The 19,909-nt window shown below is 41.5% G+C and overlaps 1 protein-coding gene and 1 long non-coding RNA gene across 3 annotated transcripts in view; one reads left to right on the plus strand and one right to left on the minus strand.

Annotated features, from left to right (window-relative positions):
- lrrc8db (leucine rich repeat containing 8 VRAC subunit Db) overlaps positions 1 to 9,752 on the plus strand; it is a 105,534-nt gene extending 95,782 nt beyond the window's left edge. Inside the window, exons 3-4 of one of the 2 annotated variants that reach the window (XR_011357941.1) lie at positions 4,520 to 4,654; positions 8,574 to 9,752. The gene's annotated coding sequence lies outside the window, so the exon portion shown is untranslated. The remainder of the gene's footprint in view (positions 1 to 4,519; positions 4,655 to 8,573) is intronic. The other variant, XR_011357942.1, reaches the window with a different exon arrangement.
- The window catches only part of LOC138763998 (uncharacterized), a 67,896-nt gene that overhangs the window by 32,586 nt on the left and 15,401 nt on the right, over positions 1 to 19,909 (minus strand). The window contains exon 3 of the long non-coding RNA XR_011357943.1: positions 1,027 to 1,166. This is a non-coding gene — a long non-coding RNA (uncharacterized lncRNA). The remainder of the gene's footprint in view (positions 1 to 1,026; positions 1,167 to 19,909) is intronic.

Here is a 19,909-nt window from a genome sequence, read left to right on the forward strand (position 1 = left end):
AGGGCCTTTTGGCCCACATGTCCGTGCTGCCCAATTGCACGCAATTAACCTACATCCCAATGTGCCTTGAAGGTTGGGAGGAAACCGGAGCACTGGGGAAAACCTATGCATCATGGAGTGAACGTACGGATTGGATTCAAACAGACGTACAGTGCTGGTTTCAAACCTGGGTCACTGGCGCTGTATTAGCCTTGCGCTAACCGCTACACTGACTGTACCACCTGTTGTTCTTCCATACATTCTGAAGAAGTCTCACATCTTACTGATCTGGATATCAACTGCAGGCACCGGGTGACCTTGGGAAAATACAACTGTTTATGGGTGGGCGCAAAGTCAGCAATTACTCTTCTTAATTGTCCTTGAGGAAAGTGGTAGAAAACTGTTTTCTCAACCAGTTGCAATCTTTCTGGTGAAGGTCCACCCATAGTATTGTTGGGGTGAGAGAGAGCCCCTGAATTGAAGCCCAGGACTTATGACAAAACAGTGACTTATTTTTAAAATTGAATGGGATGGGAACCTGCAGTCTGTGGTGCTACCCTTGTTCTTGATGTTGAAGATCACATGGATTGCTCTCTAAATGGATGTGTTTGCTCGGGTATGAATCTGGCTGTCACCCAGTGGTTGGATCTACATTATATCCGAAACCTGAAACTGTGATTTATTAAATGAAGATGACTCCAATCAGGAATTAAATTTAACACTGGCATGAAAATCATCTGTTCAGTCACCTGGTGCATCTTTATCACCAGCTATACTCCAGTTGCTTGAAGTTCATCAGAATCTGGAAATACAACATCTAATAGATGATATAATCTGAGTTTTATGTTTACTTCAACAAACACAATAATTATAAATTGCATGAGTCATTAGATTTCATGTATTGGAAGATGCGAACAGTGAGAACTTGTTAAGAATCTGCCACCACATCCCAAAGATGAGAGTGGATGTACTGTCCTTTTCAGAACTCCATTCCCAGCAATTGAAGAGTCAACTGTTGTTCAACATTTAGGTAAACTTATGGCTTACTCTAGCAAGGTGCATGACGTCTCTTGCAATAAGTTGATTGTGTTGAGAGGAGGACGTAAGAGGAATAAGTAGCTTTGAAGGAGATGTATTAGTCACTTCCACACTCCAGTCTCCCTGTTTGTGCCTCCAATTCTTCAAACCTGTAGTGTACAATTTTTTTTATTGACAGACAGGTAATAAAACAGAAAAATATTACACAAAAATCCCTTTAGTCTGCTGTAAGTTGCCATTAGTCTTGTCTGGTGCCCTTTCCTGAGTGTCCGGATTCACCTCCAGCACTCCCACTCAGTTGGCAGCCCAAGCTCCAGATAGAATCGGATAGTATTTGTATGGCCTCATTCTTGCTTCAGATGCCCCAATGAGTGTTTTTCATGCAGTCATGCAAACAAGGCCCTCAAAAAGTGCACTGCAAGGAGTATTAATCATTCAGTTGAAGCAATAAATGTCATTCAACTGGGAAACATCATATCCAAGCTGTTGAATGAGGAAAAAAAAATGAAAGTATAGGTTGCACTTTCTGGAAAAAAAACTTAATATACAGTCATTTTGTCAGAATGGAGTATTGCTGATGGTATAACCTCACTCAAAATACCCATTTTCAAGCATTCCCAGTTCGAATGTGTTTTCTAAATAAACCAAGAACCTTTTCTGCAGACAAATGGCTGCTGTCCTGCTTATCCAGTGATAATACCTCCATTAAAATTGTGAATGGTAAAATGTTTCTTCATTTTAAAAAAATCTTAAATTTAAATATACAGTACATAACAGGCTCTTTCAGCCCACAAGCTCATGCTGCCCAACTCCACCCAAATGACCGACAACCCCTGGTATTTTTTTTAGACACAGCACAGTAACAGGCCCCTTCGGCCCACAAGTTCGTGCTGCCCAATTGCATCCAATTAATCTCCACCTCCTGCACATTTCGAACAGTGCGAGGAAATTGGAAACCCACGCAGACATGGGGAGAACGTACAAATTCCTTACAGAGTGCAGGATTTGAACCCTGGTCCCAATCTCTGGTGTTGTAACAGTATTGCACTATCAAAATGTTGTTGAGAAACTTTCCCTAGACAGCATCAATTTCAGCTCCAGGGAAAACTTGCTCAATCAAAATTATTGTTGATGGGTCAGTTGGTGAACATGAGCAACAAGTGATTATTGTCTCTGGGGAACAGAGCATTCCTCTGCCGCAGTGATCAGTATTAATCCATATCAGGGCCCAATTCTCTCTGCTCCTTTTGAAGTGAATACAAAGTTTAGGTTTGAAACACTGAAAATTTTCTCTTCCAGTCGGGACTAATGCTAAGGGACATTGGTTCTTGTGTTGGAAGAGGAGATATTTTACATCCTAGCACACTTTTAAAAAAATGAATGTATGTGTTCTTTTTAATGTACAACATGAAGGCAAGGCAAGTTAGGGTAATACTATTTTAACCTACTTCTTGTATCAATGTTACTCCGCAGACAATTGGGGAAAAACAAAGAGGATCCATCTTTAGCTCCAAATTCATATATTTTTTAGATTAAATTGGATAGAGCTACCTTTTTAAAATTAGTTTAAAATGGGCAGTAGGAGCAAAATATGTTTTATGTATAAAACATTTGAAATTATAATTATGCAAGTGCAATGTATTCTGCTTTTCTGAAGACGAGAGAATACAAATCTTCTTAAGCTTTATTAAATAATCTCAACTTGGATCTTGACCTGTTTACTCAAACTCTTCTGTATTGAAAAATGTATTTTGTTAATGTTCCTGCTGCAGAGTTTATTCAAAGTTGCATGAACCATGGCTTTTAATGTCTGAAATAATAACATCAGACATTGACTTGAAAAATATTGATCTCCCTCTTGTATACCTGTATATGATTAAATATAAATGTTTATTGTTGCCTCCACCTAGATGCATTGTACAATCGGGCATGCAAGGGAGAGAGCATTACAATTAGGCAAAAATGCAGGATAAAGATGAAAGAGAAAAACAGTATTATGGCATCTTTTTTTTTAACCAATGAAAAGTCTGTTTGATAATAGCTGGGCCAAGGTTATAATATGGAGACACATGAGAGATTGCAGATGCTGGAATCTGAGCAAGACCAATCTGCTGGATGGATTCACTGGGTCTAGCAGCAACAGTTGGAGAAAGAAGAATTGTCACTATCGCAGGCCAGAACCCTTCATCAGAAGTGTGGGTGGTGGAGAGAGAGTGGCTTATAATGATCCAATCCAAGCTCCTCATTGCATGCCTCTTCAACTCCCCATTTCCTCATTAAACTGTCCACAGCCACAGTGAGACCCAACACCCCATATTTTGCTTGGGCAGAGTACAATATAAAGGTATGAACACAGAGTTTTCTGATTTCAGAGTTTCTCTTATAAACTACCACAATTTTATCCCATTCACCACCCCCCCCCCCCCGCCCCATATTTTTTGTCTCTTAGCTCACCCACATTCACTCCCCCCATCCATTCTCATTCCTCTCTCTCTTTGGTTCTTCCCTCTTCCACTTTTTTTCCCTTCATCCCATGGTCTCTCATTATAACTACTATTGCCACTTCTTATCGGATTCCAGCCCTTGTCCCAACTTATCATCCATCTGCCCTGTATGACTTACCATCCTTCATCTCACCCTCATCTTTCATCTGACCCTTGATCTGACATTTGTTAGTGAATTGCCTCTGTTCATCACCACATCTGCCTTGTCCACCCATTTCCCACTGGTCCTGGTCTTACCCCTCCCACTATTTTCATTATACTGTTCTCTCTCCTCCACACTCTCACTCTTGATGAAGGGTTCTGGTCCGAACATTGACAATTCTATTTTCTCCCACTAATGCTATTTGACTCAAAGTTCTTCCAGAAGATCAAGGTGCAATCAAGAAGGCAGCTTGCCAGTGGCTATACTTGGTGAGGAGTTTGAGGAGATTTGGTATGTCACCCAGACTCTTGATATTAGTACCATTGAGTACCATGGAGAGCCTTCTGACTGATTGTATCACTGTTTGGTAGAGAGGTGCTAATGCATATGACAGGAAAAAAACTCAAGTTGTTATCTTGGCCAAAGACATTGTGGGCACCAGTCTTCACTCCATTACGGACATATACAAGAGATGATGACTTAAGAAAGCAGCCTCTATCCTCAAGGACCCCCACCACCCTCTTAACACTACTACCATCAGGAAGGAGGTACAGGAGCCTTAAAATGAACACCCAATGGTACAAAAATGGTTTCTTCCCCTCTGCCATCAGATTTCTGAATGGACAATGAACCATAGACACTACCTCAATTTCTCTTCTTTTGCACCAATTTATTTATTTTAAAAATGTAATTTATAGCAATATTTGCACTGAGACGCTGCTACAAAACAATGAATTTTGTGACATGTTAATGACAATAAATTCTGATTCTGATAATACTCCTGGATGCTTTTTTCAGAATGTGATCTTGCTTTAATTTAACTATGGTTTGGAATAAATCTCTTCTTGGTTTTTAGGCAACCCTTTGTGGTCAAAATGGTGTTTTCCTCGTTGATTGTTAACTGGGTCAGGCATTGTGGTTTCAGCAACTAATAAAGGTGCTTCATGGTTATATGGTTATATGTCCATTTGCTGTAACCTAACTCTGCGAGGTGAGTCATGACTGCCCTCTAGTGCAAATATGATTGCATGCTTAATTGTACCATGTTGAATCTGAGTTTTTCAAAGCACGGATTTGACGATGTCGAAATTTAATCGAGTTATTGTCCAGACATGTTATGTATTAGAAAGTGCTTGAAATAACCTTTATTCCCACATTGTGAAGATTTAATGCTTCTTAAAATTCCAACATTTGGATAAACTATTGAAATTAAGCTTTTAATTTTCACCAAAGAGAATCCAGTTAGTGGCAGCTTTGAATTATTCTTTAATCAGATCTGAGCCCCAAAATTATACCTCCTCCCCAATGTGGGTGAACTTTGGAAGTAAATCTCTATTTCAACAATCCTAAATTTTTTCAGCTATGGCCTCCATAGGTCGCTTAAAGTTTATAGGCTCCCTTCCCTATGAGGCAGTCAAGCTTTAGTTTCTTCTGTACTTTTTTTTTGCAAATTACATAAAAAAAAATTGTAGATCCTTTATTGCCTTCTGCCTGCGATGTCCCTTACAGTAAGAGAAAGAGAAGACAAAGAGTCCTTTCAGAGACGCTCAGTGTCCATGCTCCAATGCTCCCATAGCCTTTGTAGCTGCACAGATTCCTATTCCATCCATCAGCAGCCCAAGCCTCAGGTCTAAACCTCCGACTCGATCAGGAAGCCTTCAGCATCAAGGCCCATTGGGAGCCCTAAGAAGGATAGAACATTACAGCACAGAAACGGACCTTTCAGTCCTAGTCTGTGCTGAACTATTATTTTGCCTGATCCCACTGACTAGCACATGGTCCATAGCTCTCCATACCGCTCCCATCTATGTACCTGTCCAAATTCTTCTTAAGTCTATAGTCATCTGATTTCACAAATACACCCTGACAAAACAACATTTCTGGTCCTCGTACAAACGCACAGACAGACAAATAATACATAAACAGGACAAGTACCTGTATTCCTACATACACATACAGTGCCCTCCATAATGTTTGGGAACTTTTTTTCCTTTATTTACCCCATATTCAACAGCTTTAAATTTGTAATCAAATGGTTCACATGTGATTAAAGTTCACATTACAGATTTTATTCATGGTTATTTGTATACATTTTGGTTTGACCACATAGGAATTACAGCCCATCATTCCCTCATTTCAAGGCACCATAATATTTGGAACACAACAATTGTATGATACTCAAAGTAGTCATAAAGTTTTGTACTTTGTGGCATTTCCCTTGCATGCAATGACTGCTTGAAGACTGCAATTCATAGACATCACCAGGTGCTGAGTATCTTCACTAGAGAAGCTCTGTCAGCCCTATACATCTTCAGCTCCTGATTGTTTTGTGGGTTTACCCCCTTCTTTTCAGCATATAGAAGTCAAGCTCAATTGGATGTAGATCAGATGACAGAGTTGGCCATTCATTAATTTTCCAGTTTTTAGCTTTGAAAAACTCCTTTGTTGCTTTACCAGTATGTTTGGGATCATAGTTTTGCTGTATGATGAAACACTGTCCAATGAGTTTCAAGGCATTTATTCAAACTTGAGGAGATAAGATGGTTCTATGCACCTCCAAATTCATTTTGCTACTGCCATTATCAGTTATAGCATTAATAAAGTTAAGACACTAGTACCTGTGGCAGCCATAATGCCCAGTCCATAATAGCCCCATCACCATGTTTCACAGGTGGGGTGGTGTGCTTTGGATCTTGGGCAATTCCTTTATGCCTCCACATTTTGCTCTTGCCATCACTCTGATACAGGTTAATGTTGGTTTCTTCTGTCCACAAGACCATTTTCCAGAACTTGCAGGTTCATTAAAATACTACTTAGCAATCTGTAATCTGGCCATACTGTTTCTGTGTCTAACTAGTGGTTTGAATCTTGCAGTGTAGCCTCTGTGTTTCTGTTCATGAAATCTTCTAAAGGGAATATTCATTGACACATCCACACCTGCCTCATGAAGAGTGTTTCTGATCTGTCAGACAGGTGTTTGGGGATTTTTCTTCATTTTAATGAGAATTCCTCTGTCAATGGCAGTGGAGGACTCCCTTGGCCTCCCATCCCTTTGTGATTACTGAGCTCTTTATCTAATATATATTTGGGCATATATATCTGTTTGTCTGTTCTCCATGTAAATCAGTATGGAGCACTCTAGAAATGTCCAAGGAGGTTCAGTAGGGGGAATATTTGATGCTGAATGTCATGACTGGATTGAATTTAACCTTTAAGGTCATATGAAGTTCAAAAGTATTTTTTGACCAGCTTTCACTGACTTGCCTAACTTTATTATACAAGTATTTACTAGCACTGATTTGCATTACTGTTTACTATAATTGTAACTTTTGATGCTGAATGTCATGACCACACTGAATTTAACCTTTAAGGTCACATGAAGTTCAAATGTTCAAAAAAAATTGAACTTGCACTAGGGATGCCTCAATTCATTAGTGTTTTCCATCAATGTTTGGCCTGGAAGTCAGCCTGAAGAAAACTGAGGTCCTCCATCAGCCAGCTCCCCACCATGACTACCAGCCCCCCGACATCTCCATCGGGCACACAAAACTCAAAACGGTCAACAAGTTTACCTATCTCAGCTGCACCATTTCATCGGATGCAAGGATCGACAACGAGATAGACAACAGACTCGCCAAGGCAAATAGCGCCTTTGGAAGACTACACAAAAGAGTGTGGAAAAACAACCAACTGAAAAACCTCACAAAGATTAGCGCATACAGAGCTGTTGTCATACCCACACTCCTGTTCGGCTCCAAATCATGGGTCCTCTACCGGCATCACCTACGGCTCCTAGAACGCTTCCACCAGCATTATCTCCGCTCCATCCTCAACATTCATTGGAGCGACTTCATCCCTAACATCGAAGTACTCGAGATGGCAGAGGCCGACAGCATCGAATCCACGCTGCTGAAGGCCCAACTGCGCTGGGTAGGTCACGTCTCCAGAATGGAGGACCATCGCCTTCCCAAGATCGTGTTATATGGTGAGCTCTCCACTGGCCACCGTGACAGAGGTGCACCAAAGAAGAGGTACAAGGACTGCCTAAAGAAATCTCTTGCTGCCTGCCCCATTGACCACCGCCAGTGGGCTGATCTCGCCTCCAACCGTGCATCTTGGCGCCTCACAGTTCGGCGGGCAGCAACCTCCTTTGAAGAAGACCGCAGAGCCCACCTCACTGACAAAAGACAAAGGTGGAAAAACCCAACACCCAACCCCAACCAACCAATTTTCCCTTGCAACCGCTGCAACCATGTCTGCCTGTCCTGCATCGGACTTGTCAGTCACCAACGAGCCTGCAGCTGACGAGGACATTACCCCTCCATAAATCTTCATCCGCGAAGCCAAGCCAAAGAAAAGAAAAGAAACATTGAGAGTAAAAACAAGTCACCAAACCCAGTTCAATATGGGCCTGAAAAAAATAAAGCAACATTGGCAAAAGCTCTTGACAAGCCCATAGAGTTAGACAAAGGAGAAGGCAAGAGACAGCAGAGGAACATCAGTCTCGCTTCACCGTTGATGCTTCCAGACGTGCAAGGAGCAGGTAGCAGGAAACAGAACAGCAGCGATACACCTGTCTCAGTGCTCAGACCTCCAGACAGGCAAAGGGCAGTCAGTGGGAAACAGACAGCAACACCAGGCCCATCTCAGTGCTCAGGCCTCCAGACAAACAAGGAGCAGGCAGCAGGAAACACAACAGCAGTGATATGCCCGTCACAGTGTTCAGACCTCCAGACAGGATCAAGTTTTTGGGGTATTTTGTCTCAACCATGTTGTCAACAACTAAATGTTTTATATCCTGGGCAATGACGGGTATCATGCGAGTTCTTAATAATGTTCTTAATAATGTTCCAAACAATTGATTTTGGTAATTCTAAAGTTTGGGCGATGTTTTATTCTTGTTTTTCCAGCCTCATAACAGCTTCTTGACTTTCATTGGCACAAACTCTGGTCCTCATGTTGACATGGGAACAACAGACTCCAAAGCATAGAAACAAGCCTAGCTCTCTTATACCTGCACCAATGAAGCAATTCAACATACATGAATAATCATGAACACGTGTGAAGCCAAATGTCCCAAACCTAATGCTGCTCTGAAAAAGGGAAACTATGTCTAAAAATTGCTCAAATTTTGACATGGTCAAACCAAAATGTCAAATACCCTTGAATAAAATCTGGAATGTGCACTTTAATGACATGTGAATTGTTTGAAGCATAAGGACAAATAAAGGAAAAAAGTGTCTTTGTCCCAAACATTATGAAGGGCACTGTATGTGTATGCAGGTACTTGTCCTGCCTATGTATTATTTCTCTGTATGTGTGTCTGGGGTTGTATGTGTGTTTGTACGAACATGTTGTTTTGTCAGGTTGTACTTGTGGAATCAAATGACTATACACTGGACTTGTGGTCTTCTAGATTGACCTCCAATCCATTTCTCTGCAGCAACCATACCACATTGTGATGCAGTTAATCGAGATCCTGTAAATGGTTGGCATGATGGTGGCCAGGAGTCTTGCCTGCTTCCATCTTCTTGGGAAGTGCAGTCATTGTCACACTACGCGACAAGTGAAAAGATGTGGCTTATCTACAATAGGTCACTTGTGAAGTGGACTCTCCATAGACCCCTGAAAGAATTCACCAAGCTCTGCATAAAAAAAATTCCCCTTTATCTCATTCTTGATGGCCTACCCTTTAATTTGAGGTAGTGATTCCTGGCTCTCGACTCACTCCATTCATTCTCAAAAGTCCTGTAGGTTTTGAAAAGATCTCATTCTTTTAAACTCCAGGAAATACAGACCCAATCAACACAATTTCTCTTCATTCATGAAACTTGCCATCCCTGCAACAGCACAGCCAACTGATGGAAATATTGCCTCTTTTAAGTATTATTCTGGTCACTACTGTATTTAATCAACTCCTGATTGTTAGTATGATTTTGGCATAAAAGTGTATGTTTCTAATACCAGACAGCCAGCAAATTAAACCAGTCTAAACACATTCTATCACAGGTTTCAGTTTCTAAACCACCTCAGTGATACCATCTTGAGGAGATGGCCACAAATGATTAACTCCTGGAGAAGAGAAAGAGATGAGATGAATAAAACATTATTAATAAAGGTTTTTTTGATTCTGGTTTTTCTTAAATTTACAATTAAGAAACCATAAGAAAATTACACACTGAACTGTTTCTGGAATTGAAGATCTAGCTTAGTGCAAAGACTATTTATTTATCTTTCTGTGTAGAATTTTCTCTAAACGAGTTTGTCCTTGAATATGACTTGGAGATACTGCAGATAGGCACTTATTTGGCATTATGATTTAACTCCTGATGTTTATAAAGCCTTTAACCATTGCTATATTTGCCCTCCCAAAGCTTTTACATGGACCCCACTTTGATGTCAAAGGATTAGAGCTTTTGGTGGGGGGGGGGGATATGTTTCACTTATTAAAAAAAAATTCTGATGAAAAATATAGTCTTATTAAGAAGATATGACTTTTCAATGGACTTATTAGTTATACAAATAATTTACAGACTGTGGACATCACTGGTAAGACCAGCATTCAGGGTCTCCCTCAATTGCTCTTGACTGCAGTCCTTTTATGAAGATACACCCACAGTGTATAGACTGTTAAAATCCAAGAATTTAGACTGAGCAATGATGAAGAATGGTGATCTGTTTTTCAGTGAAGATGGTACATGCGCCAATTGTCTTGGGTAAACTTATACCTCTCATTTTGTTCGTTTTAGATTGGTCAGTGTTTGAGCTACCGAAAGAAAATAGACACACACACCGAGAGCAGTTCAGTTCATACAAATGTTTATTACTAATTCAAAAGCTGATTTCACACTACAATATGCAAGCCCTTCCCAACTATACTTATCAACGCTTGGACTGGTCCCAACTGCCGAAGCGAGGCAACGACTGCACACTTGTAGTAGGTTGTCAGGGTGCCGGTAGCAGCTTCTCCACCTCCCCCGACCAGGACGTTGCTCGGACTCTGGCTGTTCTTCCTTCTTGACAAGGGATGTTCCCACCCCTCGGAGAGTCTCAAACTTCAGCAGCAGGACAACAGGCTTATATACCCCAAAAACAATTAGTCATGCGCCTACTCCTTCTAACATTTGTCAGTCAAAATCAAAACTGAACATACCATTCTACAATTTAGAAGATTAATTATTATGGAACCAGGATGTTATGATTTCCTGGTTTATCTCGTAGATACAAAGACTTATTAAAACTTCTCGAGCAAGACAGGTTGTGACCAATTCGTCAATTTCAGAGTGTCGCATTTGACAACTGCTTTCCCTGGGCCTCACAGTGGAATTCGATTTCAAAGTGTATCTTCAGATAAATCCCCATGGCTGAGTTTAATTACATCTGCTAGTTCTGAAAGTAAGGTGACCTTGAGTTTGGCCCCAGTGTCGTCAGTTCCACATAAGCAAAAAGCATCTGGGCACATGGTTTTAATCCTCCATTACAGACGTGTTATATGGCGAGCTCTCCACTGGCCACCGTGACAGAGGTGCACCAAAGAAAAGGTACAAGGACTGCCTAAAGAAATCTCTTGGTGCCTGCCACATTGACCACCGCCAGTGGGCTGATCTCGCCTCAAACCGTGCATCTTGGCGCCTCACAGTTTGGCGGGCAGCAACCTCCTTTGAAGAAGACCGCAGAGCCCACCTCACTGACAAAAGGCAAAGGAGGAAAAACCCAACACCCAACCCCAACCAACCAATTTTCCCCTGCAGCCGCTGCAACCGTGTCTGCCTGTCCCGCATCGGACTTGTCAGCCACAAATGAGCCTGCAACTGTCGTGGACTTTTACCCCCTCCATAAATCTTCGTCCGCGAAGCCAAGCCAAAGAAGAAGAAGAAGAACAGATGGTACATGATTTAGAGGTAAACCTGCAAGTCATGGCATTCCCATCGGACTACTTCTAGCTCCAGGAATAGGTTAGATTGGCCTTTAGCTTTCAAAGTCCATTAAGTTTTTTATTTATTCCTACTGCCCCTTTTGTCCAACCACCAGAAGGCTAAATTCTTAACACCAAGAACACATAATGGGTTAAATTTTGTGAGTAAACAATAAACACCAGTGCTCTTTAAGCTCTAACAAAAGCAGGAAATTTTGTTCTCTACTAGGCATAAGAGCATATTAGACACCAGTCAGCAAGATTAAAAGAAATCCCTGAAATTTTCAACTCATCAGACTTGTAAAGCACACCCTTGAAACTGACTCACACAGTCAACAGTAGGTTAATTGCATCCATGATTCAGTCAGATTTGCATGCTGTTAAAAATGTTAAAACTATTGTGAGCATCTCATAGTATCAGAATTTTACAAGGGGATGAAGATGTATGTTCCGAAAGAAATGTGCGTCGAATTGCCCTTGAATCTAATTTATTTTTAAAAGCGCACACAGAGGTACCAAGCAAATGATGCAAAGGGCATATCGGCCTTTATTGCAATGGACTAGGAATATCAAAGGAAAGTTTTACTGCAATTGCATGGAAGTTTGGTAAAACTTCATTGCGGCATTGCATTACAGTTTATGTGCCTATATCTAGAGATAAAACAGTGGAATGTAGATTTATTTGATTCATGCCTTGGACGAAGGGAGTAACAGAAGGAGAGATTGAGTGAGCTTGGTCCATATTCACTGGGATTCGAGTTTTCAAGTTTATGTTGATTGTCATGTGTACCAGAGTAAAAAGGTTTGTTTTTGCATGCTGTCCAGAAAACCTATCCAAACACAAGTACAGCAGAGTAAACAGTGCAGAGAGTAGAGTTACAGTGAGAGATCTGTCAAACAGAGTAAGGGCAACATTATTAAGACACATTCCTCCAACCAGTCTAGAATATAGAACTTTACAGCACAGGATCAGGCCCTTTGGCCAACTTGTTGGTGGTGAATATAATGCCCAAAACCAAACTAAAAATCTGCTGCTCATACAATAGGTATCTCTCCATCTCCTTCATATCCAAGTTTCAACCTCAAATTCTCTTGCTTTTATTTTATCTGTTTCTACCACTACCTGTGACAGGCAGTTCCAGGCATCCACCTCTCTGGGTAAAAGAATTTGCCCCATACATCTTCCATAAACTTCTGCCTCTCACCTTAAAAACATATCCTCTAGTGTGATGCTTTTGCCCACAGAAAAAGATTCTGACCGTCCACCCTATCAATGCCTCTCGTGATTTTATGAACCTTTATCGGGTTTTCCCTCCACTTCTTACATGCCAAAGAAAACAACCCAAATTTGTCCAATCTCGTATCTTTTAAACCTGACAAATCCCTGGTAATCTTCTGTAGTACCCTTTCCAAAGCCTCCACATCCTCCTGTAATTGAGCGAATTGCATACAGTTTCACAAATAGGGATCCCAACACTGATTTCCGGAACACCACTGGTAACAGGCCTCCAAATTCAAGTTTAAATGTATTGTCAGAGTATATTGTGATGTTCTCCCATTTTTTTCAGTTAATTTTATTTGTGTGGGAATGTTCCTTTAAAAGAAGATTTAAACAAACCTTGCAGGTTTTGGAAAGTATCTGTGAAAAGTGCTGCAGGCTTCAAAGACAGTATGTTCTTGATACATTTTGCAAAGTGAAGAGAAGAAGCATTGGAAAAGCCAGGGGCAGCTACCATGTGGGCAGCTACCATGTGGCCAGCTTATTTGAAAAGATAGGACACAGTTTGCTCAGGAGGTCTTTTTAAGGAAATAGCACAAGAGTAATGAGTTTTTCAACCTCCGATGTGGGATTGAAAACCCATTTGGACTCATTTTGTGGTTATAGACAACCTGTCAGAGTTCCGCCTGTTAGTAATAGAGGGATGAGAGACTACTTCGACTCATCCACGAATAGGGTTATAATTGCAGAAAAAATACTGCACTCTATTTTGACTGACCCTGGAAAAGGGTTCTAATTGCAGAAGAAATACTGCACTCTACTTCGACTGACCCACAAAAAGGGTTCTATTGACAGAAGAAGGCGTTTGTCTAAAAAGGACATTTCTCTGAATCATCTCAACAAGGGTTTCATGAGTAATAATGTTCTGACACCCCCCCGGTCTCTTTCATTCTCTTCAGGGACTGCGAACTTCAACTTATGGCCTGCGTGGCTTGCCCATCTTAAAGTTTGTGTGTCGCATCCACTTAAGGCCTCTGTGTTTCGTCATTCTAAGGCCTGTACATCTCAACCATCTTGAAGCCTGCATGTCACATCAATTTCAAACCCATGTGTCATCCTGAATTTTTGAAACTGAACTTTGAACTGCCTTCCGAGAATTGAGCCTTGAGCTGTAGTGGCTTGAAATATTCTACACACACCAATATATTCACGCATAGTTAAAGTTTAAATTAGATAATTCTATGTAAATTTAGTTACATTAGTTCAATTAGATTAGGTGTTATATAATTGTTGATTAATAATTAAAAGTATTATTTTAAATGCCATATAACACTGTCTAGGCTAATTTTTATCGCTGCTGTATGGTAAATATCAACATACATCAAATACAACCCTGAGATACAAACAAATTACATATAATCCAACGGAGATCAATGAAAACTTCAGGGAATTCTACAAACAACTATATCAAACTGAAAACGAAGGGAAAGAAGACAAAATAGATGAATTTCTAACTACAATTGAACTACCAAAATTACAAACAGAGGAGCAAAATAAATTAATAAAACCATTTGAAATAGAAGAATTACAGGAGATATTAAAAAAACTACCGAACAATAAAACACCAGGAGAGGATGGATTCCCAATAGAATTCTATAAAACATTTAAAGACTTATTATTAATTCCTCCCCTCCTGGAAGTAATCAACCAGATTGATAAAACACAAAACACACCAGATTCATGCAAAACAGCAATAATTACAGTAATACCAAAGACAGGGAAAGATCCACTAGCACCAGCATCATATAGACCAATATCTCTACTTAACAAAGATTATAAGATAATAGCTAAACTATTAGCAAACAGATTGGCCAACTATGTACCAAAAATAGTAAATCTAGACCAAACTGGATTTATTAAAAAAAGACAAACAATGGACAATATCTGTAAATTTATTAACTTAATTCATGCAGTAGAAGGAAATAAAACTCCAACAGTAGCGGTTGCTTTAGACGTAGAGAAAGCCTTTGACAGAGTAGAATGGAATTATTTATTCAAAGTACTCCAAAAATTCAGCCTACCAGAGAAATATATTAATTGGATTAAAGCATTATATAAGGAGGCATTGGCGAAAGTGACAATAAATGGATATATATCAAAACAATTTAACTTAAGCAGATCAACAAGGCAGGGATGTCCACTATCTCCCTCGCTGTTCGCATTAGCTATAGAACGACTAGCAGAACTGATAAGAACAGAAAATAAAATAAGAGAGATAAAAATAAGAGAGAAGGAATATAAAATCAGTCTATTTGCAGATGACGTTATAATATACTTAACAGTACCAGAAATATCAATAAAAGAATTACATAGGAAATTGAGGAAATATGGAGAAGTATCGGGGTACAAGATCAACGCAAATAAAAGTGAAGCAATGCCAATGAATAATGTGGATTTCACAAAGTTTAAGGAAGAATCACCATTTAGATGGCAAACACAAGCAATGTGATACCTAGGTATACAACTAAATGAAAATCTCGGCCATCTATATAAACTAAATTATCATCCATTAATGAAATAATTACAAGACGACTTAGAGCATTGGAAAGACTTACCACTAACACTGATAGGAAGGATAAACTGTATTAAAATGAACATTTTCCCAAGGATACAATACCTATTTCAGTCATTACCAATTCACCTAACAGAGAAATTCTTCAAGGAGCGAAAGAAAATAATAAGGAAATTCTTATGGGAAGGGGGAAACCGAGGATAGCACTAGATAAATTAACAGAATGGTACAAACAAGGAGGCTTACAACTACCAAACTTTAAGAATTATTATAGAGCCGCACAATTAAGATACCTATCAGATTTTTATCAAACAAGGGAAAAACCAGATTGGACCAGATTAGAACTAGATAAAATAGGGGAGAAGATACCTGAACATATACTATATAAATGGGATGAAAAATTGGTGCAACGTAGGAATTCACCGGTATTGCATTATCTGCTCAACATTTGGAAGAAGATTCACGTAGAAAGGAATAAAACAAATTACCAACTACCAAAACTAATATTGACGCAAAATCAACTAATCCCTTTCACAATAGATAACCTTTCCTTCAGAGAATGGGAGAGAAAAGGGATCAAAAGAATAGAAAATTGTTTTTCGGGAAATAAATTATTATCCTTTGAACAAATGAAGGATTAATATAATATAACTCACGATACAATGTTTGCATACTACCAACTGAAAACCTACTTGAAGGACAAATTGGGAAACAGTCTGAGGTTACCAGAAGGAAGTAATTTTGAATATGTGATTACAGACACAATGATAATTTAAAAATTTATAACAAACATGTAATTCAAACTGCAAGAAAAGGAGAACGAGGAAACAAACGGTAAACCTAAACAAAAATGGGAACAAGATCTAAACATAAAGATAAAGAATGAAACATGGGAAAAGCTATGCTCCGGAACTATGAGAAATACAATAAACAAGAGGTTACGCATGATACAATATAACTGGATACACAGGTTATACATCACACCTCAAAAGTTAAATAAATGGGACCCATCAGTATCAGACAGATGTTTTCGCTGTAAAAAGGAAACGGGAACAACAATTCATGCAATTTGGACATGTGAGAAAGTGAAAAAATTTTGGGAAGATCTAAACCAGATATTAAATAAAATCACAAAAAGCAGTATACCAAAAAAACCCAGAGATCTTCCTCCTAAGTAATATAAGAAATAAAGAATTTGGACTCGATTTGGATGGATCACAAAAAAGATTTGTTATGATAGCCCTAGCCGTAGCAAAAAAATGTATTATGTCAACCTGGAAATTAGAAGACAACTTGAGAATACAACAATGGTACATAGAAATGTATAAATGTATTCCATTAGAAAAAATAACATATAATTTAAGAAATAACATCACAATATTCAAACAAATATGGGAGCCGTACATGAAATACAATAGAGAAATCCTACCATGGACTTCCACCATCTAAAATGACAGAAGGTGAAGACAACGAAAAGAAATGACTCAGTAAAATTTCTTGTTTATTTTTATTAAATGACAACATTGTTTAACGGGTTTAATGTATCTTATAGATTGAAGTTCAAATAAATGGGAAAGGGGGTGAGGGAGGGAGGGGAGGGGGGAAAAAGAGGGAGAAAATGACATTATATATTCAAGAGAAAAAATGTCTGTATGTTTCTTGGTCAATATGGTTTATAGTGTGAAAAATAAAAAACTAAAAAAAAAATACAACCCTGAGATTCTTTTTCCTGCAAGCCAGGCAGAATTCATTGCAGACCATTTGTTCCATGTTCACATCCGATCCTAATACCTTTCACTGTATTTTCTGTTTTGCTTACTCTAATGTTCCAGTTCTGGTGGAAACTAATTCTTCTGAGTAGTTAACTTAATTCCTTTCCCCAATGATGTTGCTAGATCCAAGTTTTAAAGAGAATTTAGATTTATTGATTAATATCCCTTTTACTGGGATACTGTGAAAGGCTTTCTTTTGCTTGCCACTCAAAGGCTGCTAAACAGCCACAAAGCTCCAGCTCCACCTTGCATGAGAAAGAGAACATTCAACAGGATTATAGTTAGATTAAGCAAGTGAACAAAACTGATTGGTTTGTACCATGTAAAGAATTGGTTTATCATCTTAGGCACGAAGAACATCAAACAGAGAGCGTTGCAGCACAGTATAAGCCCTTCAGCCCATGAAATTGTATCCAAAAAAAAACAAAACAGTTTCAACCTCTTAACCCTCTATTTTTACCACATCCACGTGTCTGTCTAAAAGTCTATTAAGTGCTCCTAATGTCCCAGCTTCCACTACCACCCCTGGCAATGCATTCCTGGCACCCAGAACTCTCTGCGTAAAAAAAATACTCCTGATGTCTTCCCTAAACTTTCCTTTCTTCACTTTGTACTGATGTCCTCTGGTGTTTGTTACTCGCGCCCTTGGAAAAAAAGGTCCTAATTTCTACCTTATCTATGCTTCTCATAATCTTTTAGACCTCTATTAAGTCACCTCTCATCCTTCTTCACTCCAAAACCCCTCTAACCTTGCCCAAACTTTTCAAACTTTCAGATTCATATTCTTTTAAAAAAATATATAATTTACGCAGGGAGAGGTTACAGATTCCTGTTGAAGGGATTTTGTTTCTGAACACTGACTGTCTTTTGGGTTCCATGGATGCTGCCTGATCCGTTAAGTTCCTCCAGCAATTTGCGTATTGCTATAGATTTGCTGCTCCAAAGGGATCTGAGTATCCATGTACATGAAGCAGTGTTAGCATGCACATAAAATGTGGGATTGAAAAGGCAAATTGAATGAGGGCTGTTTTTAAAGTAGATGGAATAATAAAGTCCTGAAACAACAGAGCAGTATTATAAAGTCTTGATCCAACATAGCAGTATTGTGCACATATTTATCTTAATTATTGCACAGAAAAAGGGGAGCAGGCTACTCCACCCTTTGCACCTGCTCTACTATTCTCTTTGGCTGATCATTCAAATTCAATATCCTGTTACACTTTTCTCTTCTAGATCCTTCAATATATTTAACGATTTGGTTCCAACTGCTTTGTGTGGCAAAGAATTCCAATAGTTCACGATTCTCCCACCGTACGAGATTCGGCCATCGAATTCTCCACAAGTTACCTATTTCTTGATGATGACGCTGACACGTCTGCAGTCTAGAAGAGTGGAGATGCTGGAAGACAGCAGCCTTTAACCCTGACATACAAACCATCCACGATGACAGGGTTCTGAGGGCTCTAGCCAATGTGCTAAATAGCTACGCTGATACAAAGAAGTTTATAGCTACACTGTCTCATAGGCTGTAGCCATTGATATGGCTGTTTGGTTACTGAGATAGAAGAAGAATGAATGGAATATTCGGGAAAGTCAATCTGGGAAAGAAACAGGTGTTTTATCACATGGATGAGCAAAGGAGAGGACACCATGTTGATGAACATTGTGGGTCAAACTGTGCAGACCAAGACCATGAAACCCATTGTGTGTTGAGGTGCAGGAGATATCAGGGAGGGGTGGGGAGGGGAGGGGAGGGGAGGGCCACGCCTGGACCCAAAGCGTGAACAGTGCCCTGAATTCCTCGATCAGCACTGACCTGCATGGACAACAGCCCTTGAAAGGATTGACCTCCCCATTGCCAGGTCTTCAGCTCTTTGCTGCCATTCTACCGGCTGAATTCAGACAGAGAGAGACTCCGCACCCCGGTCCCCAGCCCCCGGACCCCCCCCCAGCCCCCGGACCCCCCCAGCCCCCCCCCCAGCCCCCCGGAACCTCCCCCCAGCCCCCCGGAACCCCCCCCCAGCCCCCCGGAACCCCCCCCCAGCCCCCCGGAGCCCCCCCCAGCCCCCCAACCCCCCCCAGACCCCCGGAACCCCCCCAGCCCCCCGGACCCCCAGCCCCAGCCCCCCGGACTCCCAGCCCCAGCCCCCCAGACCCCCCCCAGCCCCCCAGAAGCCCCCCCCCAGCCCCCCGGAACCCCCCCCCCAGCCCCCCGGAACCCCCCCATCCCCCCGGAACCCCCCCCCCAGCCCCCCGGAACCCCCCCCCCAGCCCCCCGGAACCCCCCCCCCCAGCCCCCCGGACCCCCCCCAGCCCCCCGGACCCCCCCCAGCCCCCGGACCCCCAGCCCCAGACCCCCAGCCCCAGCCCCCCGGACCCCCAGCCCCAGCCCCCCGGACCCCCCAGCCCCAGCCCCCCGGACCCCCAGCCCCCCAGACCCCCAGCCCCAGCCCCAGCCCCCGGACCCCCAGCCCCAGCCCCAGCCCCCCGGACCCCCAGCCCCAGCCCCAGCCCCCCGGACCCCCAGCCCCAGCCCCCCGGACCCCCAGCCCCCCGGACCCCCAGCCCCCCGGAACCCCCCCCCAGCCCCCCGGAACCCCCCCCAGCCCCCCGGAACCCCCCCCAGCCCCCCGGAACCCCCCCCCAGCCCCCCGGAACCCCCCCCCCAGCCCCCCGGAACCCCCCCCCCCCAGCCCCCCGGAACCCCCCCCCCCAGCCCCCCGGAACCCCCCCCCCCCAGCCCCCCGGAACCCCCCCCCCCAGCCCCC

Source organism: Narcine bancroftii, chromosome 5 (assembly GCF_036971445.1).
Source record: "Narcine bancroftii isolate sNarBan1 chromosome 5, sNarBan1.hap1, whole genome shotgun sequence".
Classification (NCBI taxonomy): domain Eukaryota; kingdom Metazoa; phylum Chordata; class Chondrichthyes; order Torpediniformes; family Narcinidae; genus Narcine; species Narcine bancroftii.